This window comes from Ochlerotatus camptorhynchus, unplaced genomic scaffold (genome assembly GCF_037179485.1).
Source record: "Ochlerotatus camptorhynchus isolate MF236.1 unplaced genomic scaffold, CSIRO-AGI_Acam_v1.1 ptg000270l, whole genome shotgun sequence".
Taxonomy (NCBI): domain Eukaryota; kingdom Metazoa; phylum Arthropoda; class Insecta; order Diptera; family Culicidae; genus Ochlerotatus; species Ochlerotatus camptorhynchus.
This window is the reverse complement of record NW_027040759.1, coordinates 1,228,514-1,251,594: the sequence shown is the minus strand read 5'-3', so window position 1 is coordinate 1,251,594 and position 23,081 is coordinate 1,228,514. Positions and strand designations below refer to the sequence as shown.

At 39.0% G+C, this 23,081-nt stretch overlaps 1 protein-coding gene across 3 annotated transcripts in view; it reads left to right on the top strand.

The window, feature by feature from the left end:
- Positions 1 to 3,606: 3,606 nt before the first annotated feature.
- Positions 3,607 to 23,081, top strand: part of Crag (DENN domain-containing protein Crag) — a 74,535-nt gene continuing 55,060 nt past the window's right edge. Inside the window, exons 1-2 of one of the 3 annotated variants that reach the window (XM_065227370.1) lie at positions 3,607 to 3,664; positions 4,469 to 4,878. The gene's annotated coding sequence lies outside the window, so the exon portion shown is untranslated. Of the gene's footprint in view, positions 3,665 to 3,728; positions 4,879 to 23,081 lie in introns of those variants that run through there. The other 2 variants (XM_065227369.1, XM_065227371.1) reach the window with 2 other exon arrangements.

Below are 23,081 nucleotides of genomic sequence, written 5' to 3'. Positions count from 1 at the left end.
TATTATAGTACGTTCAGACTACAGGATTTTCCTAAGTTTCGAGGGGTGAATCGATTAGCTTGGAACCGAAGCTAGTACCAGAGCTGAGCCAAAAAGTTGAGCTCGTTTCTTCTGGACCTTCTGGTCTTAGATTTACCTCTATGGTTATAACATGTTATAGCGCTATCTTGATGGTGGTTTCTGTGTTGCAATTATTTGACAACCGTTATAACATGTTATAACTAAAGAGCCTAAATTTATAAAGAGGCGACATGTCAAAATTGGAACAATCGATTGTCTGTCAAAGTCATAGGAAAAGTCATTCCAATCGAGCAGAAGACCTGTCAAATGGATAAGATGTCGTCTCTTCATAAATTCAGGCTCTTTAGTTATAACTAGGGTGCCTTCCATTCATTTTGCCTAAAAAAATGTTTTATTAAATTATAGAATAATAAGATATTATATAGAAAGAAGGTCGCTGCTTAGGTTGCCGAGAATACGTAAATTCCCCTATTGAAAATCGGTTTTCTGCCGTTTATTGAACACACATTAAATGGTAAATTTATCAGTCGATGCTATAAAAACGAGGTCCTGGTGCCCCGCATGGCTGCTCCCCGTGGACGATGTTCTAAAAAACGCTTTTTGTGGTGCCAACTGCGGTTTGTGATGTAATCATCTGAAATTAAAAAAAAAAAACCATGCCAAATCGTTAAGCATGTGTTAAACTAGTTCTTGATCGTTTGGTTTTTTGGCATCGTTCGTTCGAGAAATTTTTGGCACCGGTTTTGAAAATATGATTCCGAGATAATCGCGTTTAAAGTTTCAAGTTGGGTTTAGTCCACTATAACTGAATATTTTTGTACGTCGCATAACTTTCACAATTTTCATCGGATCAACTTGATCTTTTGAGGAAATATTCTTGACTTTATATACTTTTGATTAGGACAATAAAAAATCGATTTTTTGAAAGTTTGGAGGTAGGCGTAACCCCTTAAATAAGTTCTAGTTTAAAGCCACTTGTCTGCCATACTTCTGCAACATAAGGATTGGTGATGTCAGGTACAGTTTTATTTCTAAAGTTGTTTTGCCATTACTAACATTAGTTAGTTTCCGAAAGTTGGGTGAACATGTTTGGAGCATAATTATGAATAATTAAGGAACTGATTTTCTAGATAAAAAAAATAAACTTAATTTTAGGATTTTTTCAACAACCGTTTTGAAATTAAATGCTAAACCATTTATTTTGTTATTAATATAGGTATTATTGAAAGGAGCACAAAAATAATAACATCAAATTTGATGCCTCAGTATGAACTACACACCAAATTTAAGTTTTCAATATCAGTAAAACGGATTGCTGGATCATGACCATGATGCTTTACTGAAAAACAGCAAACGATATTTTTACTGAAAACATCAGCTAACATAAACTAACACCCAGTAAAAGAGCTGTCAAACTGTTAGCATCACAGTCGCAATTATTTTTGCATTCGTACACCACCATTCAAACCGCATCAGGAGGAAGAAGAGCTAAAAAAAACTACAAATAGATAAAATTATGTAGGTAAGGACTCTGGCTCGGACACTGGTTAAACTTAATAAACGATACTTGAAAAGCAGTCTGGCGATTTTATCTTTATTATTTGTATATGTACAGAAGCTGGAAGCTCATATAGTGAAAATAAATTCGATTTACTGAATTTAATTGTTTAATCAGCAAAATGCTGCCAAATGTCAACATTTTTAATTGCTGAAAGATCAGCAAAGAAATATTGCTGATTTTCAGTAAAAGGTTGTCATTTTGACAGAAGTTGGAATTGCTGAAAAATTCAGCAGCATTATTTTGCTGGAACGTTTGCTGATCTTTCATCAAGTCTAAAATCAGCAAAATTTTGCTGATGTTCAGCGATTTAAATGTGGTGTGCAGCGAGGTGTGCAGCGAGGTGTGCAGTGCTGAGATTTGTCATTGTCATTGACAGACTTTCACGCGATATTGACAAAATTGTTCGTCACATAGTCACTGACAGACTTGATCCTCAAAAAAACCTTTGTGAAAATCTCATTCATTTTTTCGTCAATGACAAAGATTCACCTGGTAACAGAAAGTGTAATATCGCACATTCTGAGTCACATTAATGTTATCCAAGCATTTCAGGACGTAGATGCTTGTTCACGTTAACGGCTCCATGTAATTGTGTTGCTCAAGTCATTTAATTTTGTTAAAAATTTAGTTAATATAAAAATCTACTCATGTTCGTCACTGACAGCATTGTCATTGACAATTGACATGGTTTGCCTTGACTGTGACTGTTAGCTCAAATGAGTGACCAAAGCAGGATTGTCAATATCACCGTGTATTGTCGAAATTTTGCAGCACTGGTGTGTACGTCATCTACCCGATCTACCCTAATAAAAATACCATAAACTAACGGTAACCCCAATGATATAACTATTCCATAAATGGTTTCGATGATACTCCGAATAGCAAAATAAACAATCAAATTTTATTATGGTAGCTATAAAGAGCAATAAACTATGTCCATTTGACCCCTGTTTCCCCCTGTTAGTCGTGAAACATGCGCAGGCTACCAAAGCTAGCATATCACCACCACCAGTGATGCCACATATACAGATTTATCTGAAAACATATTAATTTCAATAATTTGATACAGATATCTGTATATACAGATAACAGATTTTTGAAAATTTAATTTTAATTGAATTAACCATATTGGACCTCTCTTAGCTCAGTCGGTAAAGGCGCAGCTACAAAGCAAGACCATGCTGGCTGGGTTCAATTCGCGGTCCAGTCTAGGAATTTTTCGGGTTGGAAAATTTCTCGACTTCCCTGGGCATAGAAGTATGATTGGACTTGCCACAGAATTATACCAATGCAAAAATGGTACAGGCATAGAAAGCTCTCAATTAATAACTGTGGAAGTGCATCTAGAACACTAAGTTGAGAGCACGCAATAAGCTAATATGCAATATGCAATAAGCTTGAAATGTGAAGAAGAAGAAGAATGAATTAACAATATTTTTTGTCTCATCGGTAAAAAAGCCATTTTAGCAAACCCAGGATATTTTCAGTCGGAAACAGATTTGTCTTTCACTACTATTGAAAGTTCAAGTTATGTATTTTTAGACTTATAGAAAAGATACAAATCACATTAAAAAAATCAGGATTGTAGGATTTCTAGATTTAAAAACAAGAAAAAGAAATCATTCTCTAGTCATTTTTCAAGATTCTAAACATTGAACCAAATCCTTCTGAACTATGAATGAACTCAATGAAGATTTAGGTAGATTAACACTGAGACCATAATAAATAAATTATTCCGATTTTTGTCAGCCAGATACATATTAAAAAGATTTTTTGTGATGAAAATACAGATTGTAATTCAAAAAAAATGTGGCATCACTGTCCCCTTCTCCGCGAGGCGGCTTGCGTGTGGCTGTCACGTTGAAGTTGATGAAACTGCGGTTTGTTTTGAACAGTCTTTCTCACTAACACACGCTCACAGCGGCGGCAAGCGCACAAACCAACACACCCCGAACTTCAAGCGATCGTCGTTTCGTGCTTTTCATTCATTTCAGCAGTAGTCGGGATTGTGAGTTCGTTCGGATCGGTTTGTTGTTTCGATAGCCAGCTATTCAGTCACCGTTGACCATCCCGTTCCGTGAGGTTCGTTGTTATTATTGTTGTTGTTTTTCGAGTGTCATTTTTTCTTCTGTTATCGCCCACCATATCCTTCTCTTTCTGTTGCCGTGTTCTATCTAAAGCTGCGGCGGCAGTTGGTAGCGCTGTCCTTCCCTTGCCTTCGGACACGCTGCGCTGCTCATCCTCCTGTGACTTGTTGGCTGGTTATAGAGAATCATTTTTTCACATCACTGTGATTATTTTGCAATCGTTCTTTCATCATCAAATTTTTGCACCGTCGTCGGTTCGTGAGTGATATATTTGTGGATTCTATCGAAGAGATTATCGGGGCAAAAAAATGCAATCATTCCAATTACAGTGCAGTGGTGGTGAGAGAGTGATGAAATTTCTAATTCCACTTTCGCAGTGCGGTAGAAAATGGATCCGATAGGAAAATCATTCCGAGGAAATTAATTTTACAGAGCTTGAAAAATTCAGGTGTGTTCTGAGTTGAAAAGGTTCGCCTCTGTGTGAGTGAGTGTGTGTGACTCGAACTGTGAGGTTCGAATGTGTGTGTGCGCGATTATTGGTAGCCTAGCAAGAGTATACATCAGCGAAGAACGATGGGTACATACAAGGCAAGAGTAACCATGGATGGAAAATAAACCCCACAAAGAAGCAACAACGGCAAAGAATGTTTCGAGCTGCTGAAGTCAACTGCAAACGATAGCTGGCCGCTGGCCGCACACCTTCTCGGGAAAACGCTTTCGACGCCCGTTCATGGCTCTCTGCATTGTGGAAAGTGCCCAACGAGTGTGTCAGTTTGTTATTGTTTTCCTTTCATTGCAGTGAAGAGTGATTTTTGAGAATGGGAAAAAATCTAAAGCAACAGAAAAATTAACGATCAAGAATGAGTGATGAAAGTTTGCGGAGCACATTGGTATTGTGGTGAAATTTTCGATCCGTCGAGTTTCGTGTGAATTTGCAAATGTCAATGAGGGCAGAGGAATTTTTCCACCTGTGAACCCGTAAGAAGTGCAGTGCAGTGCGCGAATAGCAGTTGAAGGCAATCCACAGTACCCGGAAAGGGGATTATTTTGGATTTTCTTCATCGTCGTCGTCGAGACACACACAAACACACAGGAACGCAGCAGTGTGTGTTGTAGCTCCATAAAGTCAGCAGCAGCAACAGTAAGAGGAGTAGGACAGTGAGCAGCTTGAAAAAAAAAATATATAGCAGAGCAGCAAAACCAGATTAGGTAATGTACTACAACAATCGAGTTTTCGTAATTGGTGGGTAATTGATTTGCACAGGTAGTTCTCTTGGTTGAGATCACCAATGGGATGGCGGATTTGATATCAAAGAGAGGATAGTGGTGGGTTCAAGCAAAGTTGTCTGGTATTAACTTGGTATCTGACAACAAGAAGATTGGTGTCACAGTAGCAATCAATAACAATCAGTCCAACGTTCGAAACAATATCATATTAACGTACAATCGTGAAAAATGGACGAACTGCATCATAGAACTTTATGGCACTCTGATGATATGTAAGAACTATTGATAAATTTGATGAAACGTTACTATCATCTACCTCGATATGTTCTATGAATTACGCCTTCTCTAGTTAATGCGAATTCATAAAATATAAATTATTGTAAATTTTCAAAATTTTAGACCATATTAAATAACAAACATTTCATGCTTCGGGTAAGTCTGACACCCACCATATCTGAGAATCAATTGTTTGTTATTTAATATACTATCATGAAAAATAACATTTTTTTGCTGGACATTGCGACTAACATTTGAAAATGGTCTAAAGTGTTGAAAGATATGTGCGGTGAAATAGTGTTAGGTTTTGAACGCTTGTAACTTTGCCATTTATTGATGAAATTAAAATCCAAATACGCCAATCGATAGGATATTACATTACGAATCTGCTGAAATAAATATCTTTTTTCAATTTTCCATAAAAACATTTGAAAAATGTACAAATGATAATGTTATCTCTGTTTGCATGAAATAAACGTTTTCCCTAACCCAGTCGTCATAATCGAGTACCACTTGGTTGCATATCGTTCTGCTTGAACTCATAAAGATATAAAACAGCGCTGCTATCGTGCCTCCTCCGCTTCGAACGGGGTGGCACTTGGTTCTGCAGCAAGCAGGAACAAGTCAGCGGATAAAGGTGCATCCAGCGATGGACTGGAATGAGACTTGGTTCCGCTTAACTAAAACGAAACGCGGAAAAGTTATATAGCATAATGCAATTGAAACGAGCTATCCTTGCATCAATGAAACAATTTTCCCATTCTGCTCAGAATGTACTTTAAAGTCAGTTCCTTAAACTTTTCATTGAAGTCCTGGATAAGTCAGGGAATTTTTTCTAGCAAAATGAGTAGACACCCTATATAATGGGCTCTGCGCTTATTCGAATCTCATCTCATATTCTAAATTCTCATAACTAAGAAATCTACAATACTGTTGAATATTCAAACGTCGAAACTTCCCTCTCGAGACAAAACCATACCTTTTGCCTAACCCGACTCGGATTTCACAACGTAGGGGAACCATCGCGCTGTGGCAGACACAAGGTATGACTCATCATCACCATCACCTCGAACATCCCCGAAGCAAAAAGTTCATGGGCCGGTCTGCAAAAAAAAAAAAGGCTATTGGACTTGCTCGGCGCAGCGCAGAATCAACAGCCGACGAAGCGAGACCGAATGAAGAGCAAATCATTGCCGTATGTCTGAACTGCTTTGTAGCGGCGGCTTAACCGGTGCTGGTCGGAGATCACCACATGTTCCTCGCTTTCTGCAAGATTCGAATTCCGGTTTCTGAACGAACCTCACCACCAGCAGCAACACAGTAGCCTTGTTTGCGTTGCTGCTCTTTCTTCTCGCCAACGCACAGTGGGGCGAGGGTCGATATAATTGGAAAAAAAATGTAGTGGATCGGATCTTTTGATATTTTTTCGATAATGTTCATTGAATTCTATTGGGAAATTCAAGTGTTTTTGGTAGAATTTCAAAGTACAAAAATGCGAATAATGCAAGACAAATTACATTTCCCATAGACGTGTTTCATTTCCTGATAAAAAAAAATTAATTATATCTTCAATTAAAAAAAACAAAATTTAAAATGTTTGTAAAACAATGTTCAATCATGAATAAAAACAAAACTACAAGGGACAGCGCTATGGGACTGTACGCAATGGTGACGTAGGACTACGTGGTCTTATATAATAAATCTTATTTTTTAACTGCAACAAGAGCTTGTGTTTTGTGTAGGCATAGGAATTTGAGCGGGGTTCTCTCTGTTTATACACTTTAGTATGACGCGCTTGACGCTTGACAGCGACTCACGAAGAGCTACTGATTCCGATCAGTAGCGATGCGGCTTCTTCCTCCTTCTATGGATGCTCATGTGGGCTGCAGCTCGCTGCTTGCAGGCAGCCTTTCGTTGTGTACTGGAGAACAATGTTCAACGCCACGCGCCGAAAGCACTGACTGCTGCTGCTACTACTGCTGCTGCTGATGCCGACGATCGGACACCACCACCAGCGTTGCCAGATATACCGATTTCCGAACTAGATACCGATATACAGATAAGGTTCCTCAGAATACCGATTTTTGAGGTGTTATACCGATTTATACCGATTTTTTTAAATAAGCAAAATGATTATTGCCTGCCTGCGCTCAGAATTTCGGAGACAATTTTTGTTTGAGACTTGATCTTTTTGAATATCTCAAATTTTTTGAGTCTTTAAATTCTAAAAAAATAACTTCAAAAATGTCTTATGGATGCTCTTTCGATTAATGTTTCAATTTCCCCACCGTTTTTGGCTACCCATGAATCAATAAACAGTCGATGGCACTTTCTGGTAATTCCTGGGGAATCAGGAAATACTTTTTCAACATTATTTAACTTCCTGGATTTTTTTCCCACTTTCCCCTGGAATTTTCCATTAACGATTCCTCTCGGAAACTTATTTCGGCTTCCCTTGGAAGCTTCTTCAGCCTTCGCTCAAATGATTCTTCCCGGAACTTCAGGGATGCTTCTAGATTTTGATTGCGGATCTACAGGATTGCAGGAACTTTTAAAAAGTTCTAAAACTTAAGAAAACAGGGTGTCTACTACCTGGAAAAACCTGGAAAACCGGGAATTTACAGGGAATTTAATTTTTTTCTGGAAAAACCTGGAATATTCAGGGAATTTTGGTTCGACTCAGGGAATTTCCCAATTATCACTTCATTCGTAATTCAATAGAAGTTTTTCGTTCAGTTTCTCGAAACGTTTCTTAAGGACACTGGATTTGACAAGCATCTGACATCTAAGACAACGTGTGCGAACAAGACAAGTTCATTCAGAGAGTCTTGTCACGCTCGCTCTTCGCTGATTTGTATGTGGAGGATCAAAATCGTCGTAAAAAGGAAACAGTCGAAAAAGAGAGACTGGCAAAAGGAAGCATACGAAGCATGTATTGTATAAGAATAAGCATGCCAGACAGCAGGTCTGAGAGCCTACATAGAATTTTTTTTTTGAGCTTCAGAGAGGGTCGGAGATCTACTGAGAAATTTGTTGAGCTTCAGGGTAGTTCGTAGATCTTGAGAACAGAACTACAAACAAATTAAAAGTAATTAACAGAAATTCAGAAAAACAACATCACAAGAAAGGTCGTAGATCTTCAGATAAATGTTCAAAGAAATTTTCAAAACTTCAAGCAAGCAAAAATAATTTCAAATCAATTTGTAAAACTATAAGCGAAATTTTGCAAATCTTCAGGGAAATTTGCATAACTACAGCAAGTCCAAGAATCTACAGTGAAATATAAAGTATTACACAAAAGTTTGGAGATCCTCGAGACATTATTCAACATCAGAAAAGTTCGTAGATCTTCAGAACAAAATTACAAAATTTTGAAAAAAATTACAGGATTTCTGAAAAAAATCACAAGAATCTCAGAAATGTTAATGGCTCTTCAGTAAAAATTGCAGAACTTCAGGGAAGTTCGGCGGTTTAAAAAAAAATATTTACACGGTTTCAGGAAAATTTTTAGATCTTGAGAGAGACATTTAAAACTTCAAAGAAGCTCAAATATTTTCAGATAAATTTTGACAACTTGAGGTAATCTTCAACGAAATTTTCAAATCTTCAGGGTAACCCGAGAGGAATTTACAAAACATCAGAGAAGTTTTCAGATCTACTGAGAAATTTATTGAGCCTCAAGTTTTTATTTGTAGATCTTGGGAATAGAGCTACGGAGCTTAAGACAACTTTACAGAACTTTAAAGATATTTGCAGGAATTTGACAGAAAGTTTCACATTTTCACACAAATGTGAGATCTTTAGAAAAATTCGTTAAATGTCAGAAAAGCACCTCAATTCCAAAAACATATCGCAGCGAAGTACAAAAGTACAATATTTTGCAGAACTCCATGGAAGTCGGAAATAGATACACATCAAAAAATTCTGAATTTTACTGGCGATGTAAACATCCATGCATGCAAACATTCATACATGCAAACTTCCTTTTCACGTAAACTAGCAACTTGCAAGAAATGTTGCAAACAAAAGTGGACAGTTGCATACAATATATGGGATATTACATGACATGTCTCATAAATTTACACGATCTATAATCTAAACTTGTATGATATATGACGCTCCATTTATGTGCATCATAGTAACGGAAATTTACACTACTTTTTTTTAGCTGTGTAGATCTAAAGAACTTCAGAGAACTCCTTAGACCTTAAAAGAAGTCCGTAGACCTTAAGAGAAGTCTGTAGAACGTCAGAAAGTTCGTACGTTTTTAGAAAAATTTGCAAAACTTCAGCAAAACTCACAGATCTTCGGGAAAGTTCGCCGATCTTTAGTTCAAGAATCCACAAATAAAATTTAAAGAACTTTAGAAAAGTTCGGAGATCTACTGTGAATTTTTTTTTGAACTTCAGGGCAGTTCGTAGATCTTTAGAGCAGAAATACAGTACTTCAGAAAACTTTACAGAATTTGAAATAAATTTTAGAATCTTCAGAAAAGTTCAGAGGATAGATCGTAAATCTACTGAAAAATTAGCAGATGTTTAAATACATTTTCAGAATTATACTGCGGTTCTTGGATTTTGAAAGACATTTACAGAACTTCAGGTAAGTTCGCTGATCTTTAGAGATATTTGCACAGCTTCAGAAAAATTAGAAAAACTTCAGAATACTTCCTAAAACTTCCGGAAAGCACAAAAATTTCTAGATAATCTTTTAATTCTTTAGAAAATTGTATAGATGTTCAGAGATATTTGCAGATATTCATTGAATCATGAAAATCTGCAGAGAAAATTACAGAACTGTCCAGAAGTTTGTAGATTATTAGAAATTTTGTGAACATCAGAGATAATTCTTGATCTTCAAGGATCTTAAATCTTCAGGGATTCAGGAATTTTGTAGATTTTTAGGAAAATTTGCAGAAATTCTGAAGAACACACAGAACTTCAAAGAAATCTGTAGAACTACCGAGAAATTAGCAGATTGTAAGGAAAGATTGTTGATCATTAAAGAAATTTTACCGGAGAACAGAAACAAAACTTCAGAGACGTCAGAAGGTTTGAAGACCTTGCAGAATTGAGTTGTTAACAGAAATTTTCAGAACTCAAGGAGAACTTTTCCCACTAGCTTGTCTTAAGTTGATATCGACATCCTGGCGAAGTTTTGAAATCCATTTTCATCTTCATATCGCAGCGCTTGATGAACAAGATGAGCCAGATCCCTGCCGGTGTTCCTCCTGAGCAACTATTTCCTACTCCACAAAGTTCACCTTCTCTTCCTCATTTTATTTAAAATAATAAAAGCAAATACGTCTGCCGAAACTAGAGGAATTTTCCGGTAATTCATGATGGAAGTATTTACTTTTGATTCCTGATACAGTTTTGTTTTGAAATCTAAATTGGCAGTTCTTTCGACATGTGCAAGCAGTGTGAACACCAGCAAACAGGGGGGTTCGACAAAACGTGTTGAAAGTAAATTCAAGCAGATTTTTCATTATGGCAGAGGTCAAAGTCAGACCAAGAAATCAGATAGTCTAAACGGACCTTAAGAAATTTTAGACATGTGTAACCATGATTTATTCTGTCTTGATCTTCCAAACAGAGTTGAACTCAAACATATTATCAAAATGATATGCTGTTTTTGAAAGCATATTGTTATCAAATTTTGATATATCGTTTTATCGAAATAGTATAGAAAGGTTTCTTACTTATATTTATATTCTTGAATTAAAAAAATACTACACAAATACCAAAAAAAAAGTAATATTGATAGACGTAATGCATGCTACTGTATGAATAACTAATGTGATTGCAAAAACCAAATATAATATTACACCCTTGGATATAATTTCTTTTCGCAAATTATGTATAGAATAAATGCACCAATAGTGGAGGTACTTAAGTGCAATGTGTTCCTATGGTGGCTTATAGAGTCTCCCTTAAGCCGCTATAGAAGTACATTACGTTAGTACAATGTACTTCTATAGCGGCTTATGGAGACTCTATAAGCCACCATAGGAACACATTGCACTAAAGTATCTCCACTATTGGTGCATTTACTAAACATAAATTGTACAAATTAATATTAAACAACCTATGTGCATCTGTTCTGCTGTAATATTCAATAACTTTTTTGCTGTGCCGACTTATAAGTACCAACGACCAAGTTTGAACAATCGAAAATAACATAAATCAATAAGTACATAAAAGGGGTTCCAGATGGATAAATAGATAAAATAATAATGTGTATAATTTGTATGCACCTGGAATTTTTTTTTCATCCGACCTGGAAAAACCTGGAATACTCAGGGAATTTAATTCCTTGGATTGAGTAGACACCCTGTAAGTAAAACAGAATCGTAGAAATATTTCTGATCGATTGGTGATAAAATTATTGAATTTGGTCCAGGGGCAGCTGAGTTATGAACGTTCAAAATCTTTCATAATTTTGTTACATGTTCCATTTTCGGTTTCCACAGACGTAGTCCTACGTCAAAAACGTTAAATTTAGTGTCTACCAAATTGGCACTGTCTAAAAGGAAATTTTATCAGTTTTTCATAAATGACATCCCTACGTTTCGAAAACTTTCAAAAGCTAGTGAAACATTATGTTTTTTGATATCAAATGCGATAAACAGTACAGACCGATTTGCAAGTGTGACATCAAAGTAGGCTTTGCATATCAGTAACGAAGCTTTTAAACAAATTATGACAAAACATATTTTGAAAGATTAAATTTTCACTCGAAATATATTTCGGCCCCTTTCCCGTTCCGAATTTAACCAAATTTCGTTAAAACTGGTCCTTAGTCGAAGGAATCCCTAGCCGTTCAATTTCGAAGCCTTTCAGAATTTTCTCCAGCTTTTGCCAGGAATCGCCCCACTGTGCAACGATCTCTTTGTAAGATCGTAAAAGAAGATCTTCCGCCATGCCAGACGGAGCATAAATTGGCTCAATATTCTCGTCGTCGTCGTCGTCGTCGGTCGGAAGCGCATCATTTTCGCATTAGTTTCGCGGTTCGTTCCAGCAGAAACCCCCATGGAGTGGAATCGCTCGTTTCGATAGTTTGAATTATTCATCGATGTTGGTTTGATTTGGATTTTTTATTCGGCCTTAAATTCTGTGATTGCCGAGGAAGGTACGAATGAATTTTTAATGCAATTGAGGGGCAATAAAGTTGCAGGGAGCATAGCCCGGGCAGTGACACTGCTCTGGTCTGATACAGTTTCTTTGTGGGCGCACTGGAAGTAACAAGAAGCCTTCGAAGGGAAGAAGAGGACGATGAAAGTCCAGTTTGCCCACACGAACCAGCGTCGCCAGACTTGTGAAAACGGTTCGACTTGGGCGGAGAGATTATAAGGGGCTGTTCATAAACCCTGTAGACACTTGAGGGGTAGGCATACACATTTCTAAAAATGAGTATGGACGACTGTCTAGGCGGGGAGATAGGGGTGCCTACGTCTACGTAGGTTATAAATAGCCCCTAATGATAGCTGCAACGGCAGATCTTCTTAATGACACCGCACACACGCGCGGGATTAAGAGGCTGGTAGGTCTACAACTTTCACTCCCGGATCGCCTTAGGGGTTACAGCCCGACCGTTGCACGATGGACTTTTACTTTGCACGATACTATAAAAGGGTAAGACGCTTCTGTTGAGATGCGCAAATAGAATAGTTTGGACGCATACAAATATGGCAGCCATCAAAACCCTAATGAACCACTGGCTGATGTTTACTTCTAGGGAATTCCACCGTTTCCTGCTAATCTTATTTCGCTGATAAGAAAATTACGCCATCAACAAACAGGAAAGCCTCATTTCACAATTCTCGCACGAGTCTCAGGTTGTGATTGCATACTTCCCAGTAAGATTCATTGCGCACTCATACAAACGGTGCAAGCTTCGCATATGTTTTTCCGACTTTGATGATTCCGAAGATGTAATTGCGATGCAAGCTCTCTGCCATAATAGGAGTGTCTATGTATGCCTACCGTAATGATAATGATCATGCAAAATGCAAATAAATCGCACCTTTGCTACGACCAGCGGGTTTATGGCATTTGAGTGATTTCACAGATTGGAATGGATCGATTAAAGTGTCGTCGTAGGGTAATTTGCGTTTGGCTGTGATTTAAGTGGCTCAACTACGATGATGATACAGTCGCAATAGGAGAGAATCATCGAAGTGTGAAGCTGATGTGGAGATTCATTGTTTAGTCTATTGAGAGTAGAGACGTGCCTTCCTAATGACGACGTTCGAGGTCGAAGTGAGTCATGATCGGGTATTTGCTTCGACTTACAGTTAGAGATGTGCCGTGTTCAATGTAACATGTTATTTGGGGAGGGCTTAACGTGGGCTTAAAGGCTTTAGGTGGCAGGGCTGATAGCGGGTCACTTTTTAGTGACTTTGCCACTTTTTTGAAGGTGGTCTTAGTTGGAAGTTCATTAAACTAACGAACGAAAAGTACGCAGAATAAACCAAGACGATACATCATCAAAGCACACTTTTAATTGCGATTTCGCACCTTTGAGGAGTCGAGTTTCATCCTGCAAAATTAAATATTCAGGGTGACCAGGAAATCGGGATTACCGGAAAATACCGGAAATTCGATGTCACCGGGATAAACTCATGAACTTCGATGCCAAATTGAAAAAAAAAATGTGCTTCTTCCTCACTTAGAAAAATTTCAAGACCCTTGGAATGGACTAGATTTTCAAGATATAATTACTTGGAAGAACTATTAAAAGAACTTTTTCCAAAGCAGTTTTGAACAGATTTTAGAATAGATTCTAAAGATATGTAATACTAAGGAGCTTCGGACAAAAAGTTCTAGGGAGTTTTGGGTTATGACTAGAGCTGCAAGTCAATTGTGTGAGGTCAGAGTTTTTTTTAAGTAGCCAACTTGGACTATGAACGACTTGGAAAGCATTTCCAGATAATTTTAAGGAGAACTCCATGTGAATTTTCAGTCGAACATAGAGGAGAACTCCAAGACAATTCAGATAAAAATAAATATGAGAACTCAGAGGTGAATAGCATGGGAATTTCTAAGGATTCTAATTTTCTTCAAAAATGTATATAATTCAAAGAGAATCTAACGACGAATTTCATGATTTTTTTTAGTATTCTGCAAAGAATTTCTGCACTGTTATACAGAAAATTCAAGATACTCCCAGAGATAAACTCGAATTTATTTTAAAAGAATTCTGTAAAGAACTCTATAAGGGGAAATTTTTTTGAAAGAAATACTTGAACCTAAATATAATCCTGGTAAGCTCTGTAAAGCTTCTCTGGAACTTTAAATACGGCAGGTTGGAATTAAAATTGTTACCCATAACTGAACAGTCTCACATTCTCATGTCAAATAATTATTTCGTTACAATAAATATAAGAACCTTATTGTAACTAAAATCAAACACTTCATCAAGAAGTAGCTTTTGGCTTCATATATAGTTAATCTACTGATTGGTTAATCTCTAAAATTTCACCAATTGCATGTACCTGATGAGTTTTAATTTTTATTCTTGTCAATGTCCACAAAATTTAACCTTTGGATCATTTTCGTCAATGTCCTAGAACTCTAGTTTTGTAGGTAATTCTGAGTAGAATTCCAAGGCAACTTCGAATAGCATTCAATACAAATTTTAATGAAAATTCATAACACCTTGTGACGTTAATTCTTAAGGAATCATGAGAAAATTTGAACGAGAAGGAGGATTACACCATGAGAACTTCTAAAGAGAAATCTAAGGACATTATGAGGATAATTTAAAGAAGATTCTGGGACAAAAGGAATCTTGAGCATATTTATATTTGAGTTTTCGGAGAAATCATAGGATTACAATTGAATATGAGTATAATGTCTATCGAACCTCAAATGAATTCGGTCAAAAATTTCAGATGGGTTCTGACAAATTTTGTGGAGAAATTTAAGAAGAACTGCAAGTAATTTTTCAGGTGAGAATTTCATAGTTGTGAGTTGAATACCAAAGAAAAGAGCAACATTCAACGGTAATTCCGAAATATTTCAATAAGAATTTTGAGAATACTTCCAACGGATTTCTTAGGAATATCCTTAAAAAATTCTGAGCTAAATTTCAAGTGGATTTCGAGGAGTATTCTAAGGATACTCCGGTGCTACTCAGATAATTCAAAGGAGAATCCCAGCAGCATTTCGAAGAATTTTTGGGATTTCCTAGCAGAACTTAAAAAAAATCCTAAGATAATTCCATGGGAATTTCAGGATAATATTAAGTAAATTCTGAGGTGAACTCCAAGTGAATTTTCAGGAGAATTATTCTGAAATTAAAATAGTTTGCTAAAAATGTAGATTCTTCCACGGTAGCTCCGGGGATCTATAGGTTTTGGTCCGTCCTACGATTATCATTACAGCTTAAATTAGTCAGCATTGATTTAAGTTTCGCTTGTGCTCAATATTCCCCTTTATATATTTATACCACAAGTTTCTAGAAGATTTATCAAAACAAAAATTCACTTCGAAACTTATAAATATTGCAGTTCTCTTTGTAGAATTATTTTCCTAATATCTTGTTGTTAGAGGTATCGCAAATTAATCGAAGACCATACCGCAATCTATTATTTTAAAATGCAATTGACAACAGAATTTAAAGATTAAAAAGACAAATAATCTGGTATTTATTAAAACTAAATCCAAAATATATCATATTTCCACAAAGTGCAAAAGCTTGAAAATAATCGAAGAATATTAACAAATCTTCAAAGACAAGGCTAAACGAATTTAAAACAAATGGTTCATTCAGATACCTGTCCTTTCTTTAGTCTGACACCTCTCAAGCTAAAATTTATTGAAAACTTTCTTATTTCCAGAATTTTAAGATTATTTGTCAGTCTGTCAAATGTCAAATGATCCAAAATCTCGTTAGGGATCTTGTGAATTGAAGTTCAAGGATTTTATGAATTCCTGGTATCTTGTATAAACAATTCCGATCACTCGATATTTGACTTATCATGTCTTATTCTATTTTTTACCAGTTTAAAACAGTTTATAAGCTTAAAGGTTGAACACGAAAAAATGCGGACACATTAAAAATGTTGCCATAACATTAATTTTTTGAGATTTTTTTTATGTTATGGCATCACCGGAACAAGCACGTCGCGATTCGATCAAATTCCTGGGCAGGAATTTCATACCTCGGTTTGTAACGGGTCGGGACAAATCCTTCACGGTAGATTCGTCTACCTGGCGCTTAAGAGAAGGTAGTAATTAATTCCTCTTCCCAAAACACCCGACCCGTTACATTTGGCACTTTTGAACCAATAAGTATCCAATTGGGGAGTCCCTCTCATCTCGACTCGTGAACGAACCCGAAGTCTACCTTGTTGAAGTTCGGTTCCGATTATCGGACACGCTCGGACGAGTCTATCCGGTGGCATAAACTCTACCTACCAATCGTCATATGAATTTCTCGTTTGACGTTCTATGTCGGTTTGAATCCAGAGACGTGGAACGCGATTCGTTCATGTGAAAATAGTAATTTAATGAGGTTGTGTAGGAATGTATTTTAACGTGTTATATGCGACAGTTAAAAGATACTGAGAGGTTAGCACATATCATCGGCAAGAGACGTGCGTGTGAGAAAATTTGCGAAAAAATCTAAGGCCACCGGTGCCCTTAGATTTTTTCGCAAATTTTCTCACACGCACGTCTCTTGCCGATGATATGTGCTAACCTCTCAGTATCTTCTAACTGTCGCATATAACACATAAAAAAAAATTGACTTTCAGTCGCTAACCTAAATCGAATGTATTTTAACTTATTTTTTTTAATAAGTGTAACCTTGTTACAGGTTGACCGGGAGAATGTAAAATCAAAAAGAAATTTAAATTCCCCAAAAAGTTCCTTGTCTGGCAACCAATCTGCCATTCTGATTCTGGTTCCCAAGGAGATGAATCCAGCCAATACTCTCCGGCAAATTGAGGAATACTGGTCAAATGTGAAGCACATACTGAAGAAAAAGGGTGGAACTGCAATTGGTCTGAAAGATTTCGAACAGAAAATGCAATTTAACAGCTAAATAATTAAAATTGAAACCCGGGCTAGTGCAAAAGATGATGAGTTTTTTACAAATAAAAGTTTGAGAAATGGCCTATGGTAAGAAGGAAGACTGAAACAATGGTCATACAATACGCATTAAACTTACAAATGTATAGCTGCTACAATGAAGTATGAAAAATAGAACGCATTGAAACGTGTTCAACCTTTATAATGTCGTTTTCCTAAGTCAACCTAATGACTCATTCAAACTTGTTCGGTCCAGTAGATGTTCGGCCCAGTAGAATGAATAGCAACGCCTGTTGTAGAAGAATTATTTTTTTTTCAGTAATTCAAAAATTAGATTTGGGTATCTATATCATTTAATATTTTAAAATATATATAAATAATAGATTTATTCTAGACTCTAATTCAGGAGACCATAAAAATTTCAAATATGGTAAAATATCTCTGTTATTGAAAGACGTGTTACACAGTGTTGTTGGTTTTTTATCTAGTTGTGCAAGATCTTGCAATATAAACTTTTGACGAATACGTTCAGATACGAAATCGATGTCTGCCTTTTTTGGATGACTGACAAATTAATTTGTATGATTCTATTTCTGAAAGTTTACTTATAATGTTGAAGTCACATTTTGGTAACTTTTTAAAAGGATTTTGGTCACTTTTTAGTCGCTTTTTTTAAATTATTTTAGTCACTAATTCACTATTTTTATTGCTTAACACTGCTATCAGCCTTGTAATACCTATGTATTACCTGTTCCAAATTTCTATTTAGCTGCAATAAACCGGTCATGTTTCAATTCCAGTATACAACAATTTTAGTTAGCAAATTTCACTAGTAAATTCAATATTTTATCTTAGAACACGTTATATTAATAGTTTCATTGGCATTCTCCCGTATATCATTGTTCGTCGTTCCTTTTGTCATCGTTGACAGTTCGTCCTACAGCAGCTCCTTCGCGCCATTGCGTGGCCGGGCTCCCAGCTGGTCTGTCTTTGTGGCATCATTCTCCCCCCGGTGGAACCAGTGAGACTCCTTGGTTCCATCTTCCTTGGCCACATCAAGAACTGCAAGCTTCGAGACCGGTCTTCTGAGTACACCTCCATTCGTTTGAACGATCGCCTGCCGAACTCCGAAAACCGCAGCAGTTATGGCTTCCAGAACGCGACCACGCGTCCATCCGTTCCTTTTGGTGTCATCTGTCATGATTATTACTAGGTCCCCTAGGAATGCTGCAACATTCCTCTCCGAGCCAAACCATTTCGCTAACTAGGGGTAAGTATTCCCGTACCCAACGCTTCCAAAATGAGTTCAGCCGTTCTTGGATCCAAGAGGGCGTTGTTATCTTCGTACTGCACAACTGCTTGCTTGACGCTGGATGAGCTCCCTAGAAGGAAATGGTTAGGGGTGATTGCTTCCTGCTCCGCAGAGTCCAGCGAAAGGTTGATCAATGGCCTGCTGTTGACTATGGATTCTGCTTCTACAATCATCGTATAGTTTTTTATTGTCATAGGCTGCCGTCAGTGCTGTTTTCACGGATCTGACCATTCGCTCCCAGGCGCAGCCCATGTGAGGTGCACCCGGGGGAATGAATCGCCAAGCTGTTGTTGAACTGGTGAATGTAGTCGCAGGCTTGGTATTGTAATCGCTCTGGACCTTGAAAGTTGGTGCCGTTATCGCTGTGGATTTCAACGGGAAATCCTCTACGGCACACGAATCGACGAAAGTACGCTACACAAGATTGAGTTGTCAAGTTGCTCGCGTTGCTTTTCACTTGACTACGCCCAATTTTCACAAGAAAGGGACCCAAATAGTCCAGTCCAACGTAGCTGAATAGACGGGTGAATGGTGATAATCTGGCTTGCGGAAGCGGGGCCATCTGTGGAATGCACGGTTGCGCTTTCCGTATCTTGCAAATATTGCACCGAGCTGTGAAGAAAATCACCAAAGGGCGAAGCTTCGGAATATGAAAACGTTGACGAATCTCATTGACTGTGGTCTCTTTATTACCATGCTTGACTTGACGATGATAGTGATCCACCAGAAGCGCTGCCAGTCGATGTTTCTTCGGAAGGATGATGGGGCATTTGGCATCAGTTGAAGCACATTGCGCTGCCGCGATTCGGCCGTTCAAGCGTAGAACTCAAAATTCATCCAGCATTGGTGTGACCTCGTAGATACTGCTGGATTTCTCTAACGGCCGTTGTTGCTCCGACGCGACGGGAGGAAACGATTTGTAGACAGGGTGATAATCTCGTCAGGAAAGGATTGCCACTGAACTAGCCGGAAAATTGAGTTTTCGGCCATTTTCAGCTCCTTCTTCGTAAGAACCTTGGTGTAAAGGCGAACATTGCGACAGTTGTTGATGAAACGGTGGACGTATGTCATTACGCGTTGCAAATGCGTCCACTTCGAGAATCGGTCGATGTACTCAATACATTCGGGAACATACCAAGTAACAATTTTGGTTTTATGGGGGTTCTCTAGACCATAATTTAGACTTTAAGCATACTTCAAAACCCCCTTAAACCTCCATTGCTACTTGGGATGTATCTCCCGACGAACGTAACAAGCTCGTAGCTCTTCTTCTCCTGATTTTTCCGGATCACCTCTCTTCCAATCTCGCTCAGGTAGGTATAGGTAAGTAAGTCGCTTCCAATATTTCGGACACTCGGTACGCTACATAGGGACTGTACTTGCGAGGATCCGCACCAATCCAACTGAGGGCTGCACTTGAGTCGCTCCAAAATACCCGCTTTTTGATCGAGTAGGAATGGCCGTCGATAATGTATTTTGCGAGACGCGTTCCCAGCACGCTGGCCTGAAGCTCCAATCTCGTAATAGTGATTGGTTTCAGCGGAATAACCTTCGTTTTTGCGGAAACTAGCGCTACTTCCACTTCTCCATCTTCGTTGACAACTCGAAGGTACGACACGCTGTTACAAGTTTCCCGGCCTGCATCGACGAAAGTATGTAGTTGAACGTTTGCTAGATATGTGGCCCCTGTCTTTCGAAAGTAGTATCTTGGAATCCGAACGCTATTGATGTGATCGATCATCTCAGTCCATTGGCGCCATTGCTCGAACAACCGATCGTCTACTTTCTCATCCCAGCCGATTCCTAAACGCCAAGCGCTTTGAATGAGTACTTTGCCAAAGACCAAATATGGGGCGAGGAATCCCAGTGGGTCGAAGAGGGACATCACACACCGAAGAATCTGTCTCTTTGTTGTGACATCTCCACGCATCGTAGCTGAAAAACATAACTCATCGGACTTTGTCATCCAACGCATTTCCAGGACGCGTTCAGATTACTCCTTTTCGTCGAGACACATTTGCTTCACCGTTGGGCTATTCGAACACCAGTTCCGAATCTCGAACCCTCCTCGTTTGTGAATCTCTCGGACTTCAGACGCAACTTGTTTCGCCTCATTCTCGGTGAAAAAGCTGTCCAGATAGTCGTCAACATAGCGATTGAAAACTATCCCCTCAACAGCTCGTGGTAACTTCTCGAAAGATCTTGCGTTAGCGTTCTTGACGTACTGTGCGATGGCTGGTGAACACGTCGCACCAAATGTAGCAACGTCCATACGGAACACTTGAGGTTCTTCCGATGGGTAGTCACGTCCGTTTCTGCTAATTCCTCCGCTGTCGCTCGGTGCGCATATGTCTTCTGCTGATACTGGTCAATCTGCCGCAAGATGTTTTGCTTGAACGCCGGATCCTTAGCCAATCTGCTCTCGAGACACTGGAGTCGTTTGAACGCCATAGGGTAACTGTCTGCGAATTCAAAGTTATCATATTTCCACAGCAGCCCCGACTCAAACCGCTCGCCGACTCGTTTAGTAGTAGTTTCTATTATTCGGGCACATCGTTTGTCCTCTTCAGACGTTACCGCACCCGTTGGTTTGATTCCGGCCTCCTCAAAATAAATACTTCTTTAAGGCTTCATCGAAGGCCTCTTCTCCTCCACACTGACAGATGTGATAGCTGTATTCTGGATGTTCTTGAGTACGCTGACCTCCGTAGACACACCAGCCTAACCACGTCTTGACGGCCGTAGGGCCACCCGTAACACCTTTCCGAGTTTTTAGCGGAAGCGCCAGTCGCAGGTTGTCGACACCGATGAGGTATTTGGGAACTGCGTTGTGATAACCTCGAACAGGAAGTCTAGCGAGGTGGGGGTAAATATTCATTAGCTCGTCGATTGGTAGACTCTGCATAGAAAGATCCAAAGCTTGGATTGTGCGAACTTCGTTCATTCTGTACCGTTCAGAATTTCCACAGCCGGAGATGAGGATCGAGATGCGATGTGAGTCAAGTTCTTCCCTGGTCACGTCACCGGTCCACTTGAAGCAGAGTGGCTTTTTGTATCCGTAACGCCCAATTTTTTTGCCAAACTGCTTTCGATCATGGTTACGGATGATCCTTCGTCCAAACAGGCAAACGTTTTCACGCTTTTGAGACCATTGTGTAGTATGATCGGAAGTATGCGGAACAGTAAAGACGGTATGGATGCTTCGTTGAGGTGATACTGTATATGCGACTCACTGGTTTGTCCCTTGTACTTCGAAGCGGAAGCATGTAAGAGTGGATTGTGCCGATATTGACATCCGTCGACCTCACAGCGTTTCGTACTGCGGCACGCTCTTCGCCCGTGATTCGACAAGCAGGTTCGGCACAATTGCAAACTTTGCACTTTCTTCCAGCGGTCGTCGACCGGTAAAGCGGAGAATATTTTGCAATCCTTTACGTGATGTCCTTCTCTTTTACACACCAAGCAATTCACCTTCCCCGCTTCAGTGTGAATTACATTCCGATATCGTGGCTTCGGGCGATCCTGTTTGCTGTATCGATCGAAAGTAGTGGCTACGTTGGACACGCTGTAGGCATCGCTGACGATCTCTTCCATGAAATCGCTCAAGGTCTTCAAATTTACCTGCATTTGATGTCTACGATGTCCAACCCACCTCATTCGATACTCGGCAGGTAGTTTCTCCACCAAATCCTTCAGCAAAGTGGGGTTCGCAAGATGTTCGTTTAGAAGTGAGATCGCAAAGTGTCTGCGCCATAGTACCAAACTCTATGATCGTTTCCAGCTTGTCTACCTTTGGCGAAGGTGCGGTTCTCACCCTTTCTGCTAGTGATTCGATCAGTAGCTCGGAATGTCCGTAGCGCATTTTGAGTGTTTGGATAAGTAGGCGAACTGAAGCCGGTAGGATCAGACGACTGCGTACAGAGTCCCATGCTGGGCCCTTCATTATCACTGTTCTTGATTTCCGTTTGTTACCCGGGGGAATTACCTAACTTGATCTACGCTAGATGAACAATTCAGGGGGTCCTGTCTTTGTTGATCGATTCTCTTCATCGATTTTCTATTTTGATGACCTTTGATGATGATCTTATCTAGCGTCCAACACGTCAAACACAGCAGGAAATGTTTTTGTTTTGGAGGATGTTGACGGAGGAGAGTCAATGGCAGCGGCGCCGGTGGTGTAGTGGTAAGCATGATTATCTCTCACCACAGCAGGCCTGGGTTCAATCCCAGTCGGCGCCGCCGGGATGTTCTGAGGCATAGCATCTCTGATCACGTCTTCCTTCGGAAGGGAAGTAAAGCCGTTGGTCCCCGGTTCATGAGTTGATGGGTCGATAGGTAGGGTCCAGGTGTGGGAGCTGCTTCCCTGGCGTCGGTAGCATTGGTGCTCAGCACGGAAAACAAGATCGACGGAAACAAATCAAAGGAAAAAAAAACGAGAGCCAATGATGAGTGCCGATTGTTGCAGATGGGGCTTTTTGTTTATGTAGTATTCAAGATGGCCACTGAACCGAGAATCGAAAACAACTGGCAAAAACGGGAGTTTGATTTGATACTTAAAA